This window comes from Gordionus sp. m RMFG-2023, unplaced genomic scaffold (assembly GCF_954871325.1).
Source record: "Gordionus sp. m RMFG-2023 unplaced genomic scaffold, tfGorSpeb1-WG-v2 contig_242, whole genome shotgun sequence".
Lineage (NCBI taxonomy): Eukaryota > Metazoa > Nematomorpha > Gordioida > Chordodea > Parachordodidae > Gordionus > Gordionus sp. m RMFG-2023.
Window position 1 is genome coordinate 5,669 of NW_027050962.1, and position 7,198 is coordinate 12,866.

General features: G+C 24.9%; 1 long non-coding RNA gene across 1 annotated transcript; it reads right to left on the minus strand.

The window, feature by feature from the left end:
- Positions 1-456: 456 nt before the first annotated feature.
- Positions 457-766, minus strand: LOC135930666 (uncharacterized). Its single transcript, XR_010572845.1, has 3 exons — positions 725-766; positions 593-685; positions 457-482 (listed from the first exon to the last, which is right to left on the minus strand). It is a non-coding gene; the product is annotated as an uncharacterized LOC135930666 (long non-coding RNA).
- Between the last annotated feature and the right edge of the window lie 6,432 nt (positions 767-7,198).

A 7,198-nucleotide genomic window follows, 5' to 3' on the forward strand; every position in this document is an offset into this window, starting at 1 on the left:
TAAAATCCTTATTAATATTATATTGAATTTACCTTAGATAAATATAGATTTAATTATTTTTAGGCGTAGTCGGGAAGAAGACTTTTGTAATTAAGTTAATATAAACCTGTAAATATCATTTTACCCTAAAAAAATCTAAATAAAACTTTAGCCATAATCTATAAAATATCACTACGAACTATAATTTGAAAGGAAAAATATTAAAAACTACATTATTTCTATAAAAATTTAACATAGCCAAAGCCTTAAAGAATTTATTCCTAAACCTTAATATATTTAGTGAGGTTAAATATTTTCTAAGAATTATACTAAAATCTTTTTTTAAATTATGCCTGTAAATTATATTTTATGTAATTTAAAATATATTTGAAAAATTATTAATTCTACCTTGGATCAACATTATATATCAATGTTTGTATGTATATTATGTGGTTTCTTTTCTATTTTCTTTTCCCTGTAATAGTTAAAGTTCATATCAACACCTAAAAAATTTCAAAATTAAATATAATGTATAATCTTATAAACTTATCCTGAACCCAGGTTTAGTGATAATTAAACAAAGCAATATTTATAAAATAAACGAATCGAATACCTAGTGTCTTTGATACTATGCAAAATATTATGAACAGCTCAGATTTTTTATTTTGGCTCGGCATAAATTCATTTGACCCGGATCTGCTCTGCACTATTTTAATAAATGTAATGTTTATTATAGTCAAATTACTTCGATGATTTGAGGTTTTAAATATAAAACTATAAATATATTTTTGAAATTCTTTTTAAAAAAATATTTTATAAATTTCAAAAAAAAAATAATAACAACTGTTGACTATAAATTGAAAAAGGCCTTATCGATCGATATTTAAAAAAAAACAAGAAAAAAAAATTACCCTTGATAAAATTTTAACATATTTAAAAAATTTGAAAAGCTATAATTTTTAAAATATATTATTCTCATATCATCAAATTTTTGATTGACAGCGAGATTTTTATTTGTAAAATAACTAATTCATTTTATCGCATTATTTTATACTAGATAAAAAATATGACATCTTTATCTATACATTCAAAATATTAATATGAGATGAATCGCGATTTGCTAGGTCACAAATTTAGAAAAAAATTCCAAGGGTCCCTAACCTTATAATTTAAAAAAAAAAATTTCTCAAGCCCAGCTAAACCCATAATAATTTTGAAAATTTTTTCCTAGCACAGCCCATAATGGTTTTTAAAGGATTTTCCCAAGCAAGATCCAAGTCTATATTTTGAGGAATATTTTCCGAGTCCAGTCCAATCCATAAAAATTTTGATAATTTTTTCCCAAATACGGATATAATTTAATATCTTATCACCGAAACCTCTCTATAATGGTTATAAGGTTATTGGTCGTATACGTACAGTTTCTCCTAAAAACGTCTAAGGATATCAATTGAGAGCTAATAAAAAAATCAGCTCAACAGGAGGTCAAACTCTTCCTAATGGGCGTGTCTAGGTCTGGGGGTCATGAATATTTTTATTAAAACAAAATATCGATATGGGTATAAATAATCGTATCACGTCAATACCGCAAAACTTTTAGCGCGAAATGTATTATCGCGAATGCATTATCGCGAATGTCGATTACCGCGAAAAGATATTATAGCGAATGCATTACCGCGAGTATTATCGCGAATGCATTATCGCGAATGTCGATTACCGCGAAAAGATATTATAGCGAATGCATTACCGCGAATGTATCATAGCGAATATATTAGCGCGAATGCATTACCGCGAAAATATTATAGCGAATGCATAACAGCGAATGAATTATCGCGAATGCATTATAGCGAATGAATTATCGCGAATGGATTATCGCGAATGCATTATAGCGAATGTATTATAGCAAATGAATTATAGCGAATGCATTAGAGCGAATGTAATACCGCGAATACATTATCGCGAATGTATTAGAGCGAATACATTACAGCGAATGCAATATCGCGAATGCATTACAACTAACATTATCACAATGAAATAGTGATTTATATTTGACAAAATTATATTTAACCCATTTATTAAGTTCCAAAAAACCAGAGAACCAGCTTAATTGTCTATATTTATTTAAAGTAGCGTTTTAATATTTACCTCTAAAACACGTCACTTGTTATTTATGAAATTCGTATTTTATTAAAAAATATGTGGAATTTGGTATACTCAATTTTTTTAACGATTAGATTAAGTCGTTTTTTACAAAAGACCCTATTAATAAATATTTTAATATTTTATATTTAAGATTGATTCTAGTAAAAGTTAATTTTTGCCCCAATAAGCCTCAAACCCCCTTGTAGATTATATTGGCTTATTAAGTTTCCTATAGGATAATTGTTATTATCAATAAGACACCATTTATATATAAATAATTCATAAAAAATTTCAAAATGTGATATTTTATTTTAAAAAATGTTTAAGTTTTAAAGAATTTTTTAATTTTTTTTTCTAATTCTTTTGAATATCAACCACCAGAAAAGGTGAAAGTTAAAGGGAAAAAAATAGAATTTAAAGGTATAATAGCCAATGAATACTTATTATATCATATTTTTAAGCATAATATAATTAATTCGACCTAATTCTACTAGCTCATAGTTACTGATATGATTAACCCTTTCCAGCGCTAAAAAATATGTTGATAATTTTTAATTTAAATATGATTAGATGAAGGGGAACATTGGATTGAGACCTCTATCTTATTAAATCTTTTGTAATCGTCAAAATTATTAATTTTATAGCTTTAAAACATAAAATCTTATTATTTTTAAATTTAACAAATGCTTTATATCATTCGTACCTTCAAAAGTAACTTTTTACACTTTTTCTATTTTTAAAAAAAAGATTAATATACAATTTTACCACACAAAAATCATCTTATATAAAAGAAAAAATCATATTATATAGAATAACAATTTACCCGAACAAAATTGATAATATAAATACTTCAAAATATGATCTTAATCAAAGTGGTGCTACTGGGGCTATTTATACAAATAAATTATATCAAGCTTAACAATCAAGACTGCTTTCAATGTCAGTTATTAGTTACATGACTTTGCAATTTTATTGTTTTTTTATTTGCAAAGATTGTGAATTGTTTTAAATGATTTTATATAACAGAAAGAAAAGTAATACGGCTGTTGTGGTACATAAATAAAATTTAAAAGAAAAAGTGGAATGAACGGTAAAATGCTTATTGTAAAAAGGAGAGTTATTTTTGTGTAAGTTTTTATGTGTTATAAGATAAGAAATAATTTTTCTTGCGGTACGTTTGATTTTTTTGCGGTACGTTTGATTTTCTTGCGGTACGTTTGATTTTTTTCCCCTTTCGTTTTTTTCCCAGTGTATATTATAATGGTCCATGTATTCTCAGCCAGGCCGTAAAAGGGAATGTAAAATGTTGTTAAAATAAAATGAAAAGGGAGAGAGGGTAGTGGATGCCTGGTTGAGGTTGTAATTTTGTTTAATACACTTTAATTAATAAAAGTTTTTATTTTAAAGTTGTTTATAAATAAATTTATTATAAAATTTAATAAGAATAAATTTATTTTATATTTTAATATTATTTTTTGTGTAATTTTATCCGAAAATATTCATCAAAAAAGTAATTTTATAAATATTTTTCCTATTTTTTTTTTCTAGATTATATGAATTTAAGGGATATTTTTTTTACTTAAACTTTATAATTATATAATGCTTATACGGCCTAAATTTTTATTTCTATCGGACAGTTGAAATATTTATGATTCGTACCTGCAAAAGTAACGTTTTAATCCTTTACAAATTATGAAAGATAAAAATTAATATAATTTTTTGCCACCCCAAAATAGTGTTGTTAAATTACCTAACTTTCACCATCTCTATCATGACTTAGTCGAGCTTTTAGACTAAAAAGTAGAATTAAGTCTCTAAGTTAAGTCTCAACTTGAAGATTGATTCTAATATTTTTGAATAAAAACATGGCTACACTATTTTATAGTTGACTAAAGTTAGCTAGTTTAACAACACTACCCCTAAATCATCATATATATAGGAAAAAAATCCAATGTAAAATTTTATAAATTTGATTTTATTAGTGTTCTCTCATTAGTTTACTAATGGGAAGAGTTTATAAACCCTTTTAATACATTGGGAATTTAATCTAAAATGTGTTTGAAATAATGCAGAGAATCCATAGCATTTTTGGGGACTATATCAACTATAGTTAATCTTATAAACATAGTTATTCCTATTAAGGCATCATAAGATACTTTAACATCTTCATAATAAAAATCTAACAAATTTTTTTTTTCTATCACCATCTGAAAAAGGTTGGGAAGTCTTTTGTGGAAGTAATATTTGCAGATGTAAGTGCTGCATGATATATTAAAAATTCATTTATTTGGGTTATAAACGATCTCATTTTTTTTTCTTAAAAATAGTGAGCTGCATTATTTTATTTTTCTAGCATTTGTAAATTTTTATATAATTATTTTGAAATAAATAAAGAAGGAATTTTATAAATATTTTAAAAGTCTGTCAAAAAAAATATACAAATAAAAAATATTGCGTCTTATTTCTTGGAATATTTTTAAAATATATAATTATATGATAACAGCCCGACCCAGCCATAATTTTTTTTAAAAATATTAGGCCCTACGGCATAATTTTATCATTATCAGATCTTCTCTTGATAAAATAATTAATTTACAAATTACCGTAAATGCTTATATTGTTAGTGGCATTTAATAATGAGATTTCTTTTATAATACCGAAATATTTTTATGTTATAGTTTATGATTTAGGAGAAATTTTTAAAAAGATGAGTGTCCCTACTACATTTTTAAAATATTTTGAGATTATTAAGATACACAATAAAATAGATTTCATAAAAAGAACGATGACGCGTTTTAGAGTTATAAAGATTTAAAAACGTAAAGTTTTTTTAGTCAACCGGTAAATAATCTATTTTTGATCTCATAATCAACTTTCTTCCAACAGTATAGACTAGGGCTATTCGCGTTTTTGTCAAAATCATCATAAGCCTGAAAATAATTGTAGCTTTTGAATTTATAGAATACTATGATATAGCCCAGCAAACATTTACCTATAGTTATACATTAATAAATATTTTTAATATTTTATTGATTCTAATAAAAGTAAAATTTTTCTCCAACAAGCCCCAAAACCGGGGCTTGTAGATTCCATTGATTTAGTAAGTCTCTAACATAGATGATTATAATTATTATTCTTCTATTTTTTATGGACTATGTTTTATTGATACAATACATCATTTGCATCTAAATAATTTATATGAAAATGTCAAAATATGACATTTTATTAATTTTAAAAAATGTTTAAGTTTTTAATTTATTTTTAAATTTTTTTTATAATTATAATAATTATCATATAAAATTAATTTAAAGCTATAATAGTAGCCAATGAATAATTATATCATAATTTTAAGCATAATTTAATTGATTCAGCTAGCCTTGATTCAAATAGCCTCTAGTTAATCATATGATTAACCCTATCCAGCGCGAAAAAAACATGTTGATAATTTTTTCTTTTTATTATAGTAAAAAGTTTTTTTTTATCTATAAATATAATATAATTAAAATTTTTCAAAAATATTTTTTAAAAAATAAATGGTTCATATAGATACAACCCCCCCCCCCCACACCCCCCTTCCCATCTTCAGCCATATCTGGAGGCATAGAAATTTTTAAATAAGCTAAGATGAAGGGGAACATTGAATTGATTAGACCTCCATCTTATTAAATCTATTGTAATCGTCAAAATCATTTATTTTATAGCTTTAAGTTTAAAACAAATAAGAAGCCAGGTGCCGTCATGTAAATTCTCGGAATACCCTTGAATAAAAAAATGGATAAAATAATCTTAAAAAAAATTATTCAACGCTGGGCGATAAAATAATATGATAAAATTTTAAAAATAAAAAAAGATTTTTTCTTGTCCCAAAATAAAATATAAATCCTAATTAAAATAAAAATAAAATATAAATCCTAATTAAAATATAAATCCTAATTAAAATATAAATCCTAATTAAAATATAAATCCTAATTAAAATATAAATCCTAATTAAAATATAAATCCTAATTTGTATTTGTTTATGTTCATTGACAAATTATATCTTAAAATTTTCGCGGTATTGACATGTAACCCTTATTTTTAAATTTTATTTTATTTAAATAATTCGTGATAATTCTTACTAGTTTCATATTTCTTAGTAAAAAAAAATCCCCGCACCTACTTATAACCTATTTTTAATTACATCAAATATATGTAGTGAACAGCAACTCGTCGACCACCACTTTTATCCTAGATGGATGCCTTTATACAATTACTAAAACGAAACTTCAAGAAGTTCAATCTAAGCCTAGGTAATATTATAATTTAACGATATATTATGATAAAATTTTTTAAAAAAATTTATAAAGGCACCAGACATCTATACATTATAATAAGTATAAACCTACAACTAAAAGACTAAGATCCACAATACCAGATTGCTGGTATTGTGGAAAACAACATTACGTGACAAAATGCCGCACCCTCCCGAATGCTCCATGGAATAAAAAAGAAAATAAATCAGAAGCTACGACATCTCATGATATTAATATGAAAAATTAATTTATATTTATTATAAAATTAATAATATATATGATATTTTATTTCAAAATTTATAAATAAATATAGTGTTTATCATATGAGAATCGTGTGATATATGACTAATTTTAGATATTTTTGCAAAATTTATCTTCTTTTATAATTAGAGAAAATTTAGTATTTGTTCAATTTAAAATGCTTAGGTATTATTAGTACCTGCAGGGGAGACTGGGGTATGGTAAATCTTTTGGCAAACCACCTCATTTCATTTTAAAATTAAATACACAAGAAGGTTATATATATGTCGTAATTTTTAAAGGGATCATAACTATTCGGGACTATACGGTATTATCACGTTTGAACCGTGATAAACAGGAATCTTATATTTAAAAGCGTTTTACGCGCGTTTCTTTTTATTTCTTTATAATTTTATTAATGTTGTTTTATTGGCCTTATGAAATAGGTTATGTCTCACATAGGGTATCAATCGATAGCTAATCTAAAGATATATTCAACTAAAGGGCAATCTCTCCCCGTAAAGGGCGAGTCTAGGTGATGGGGT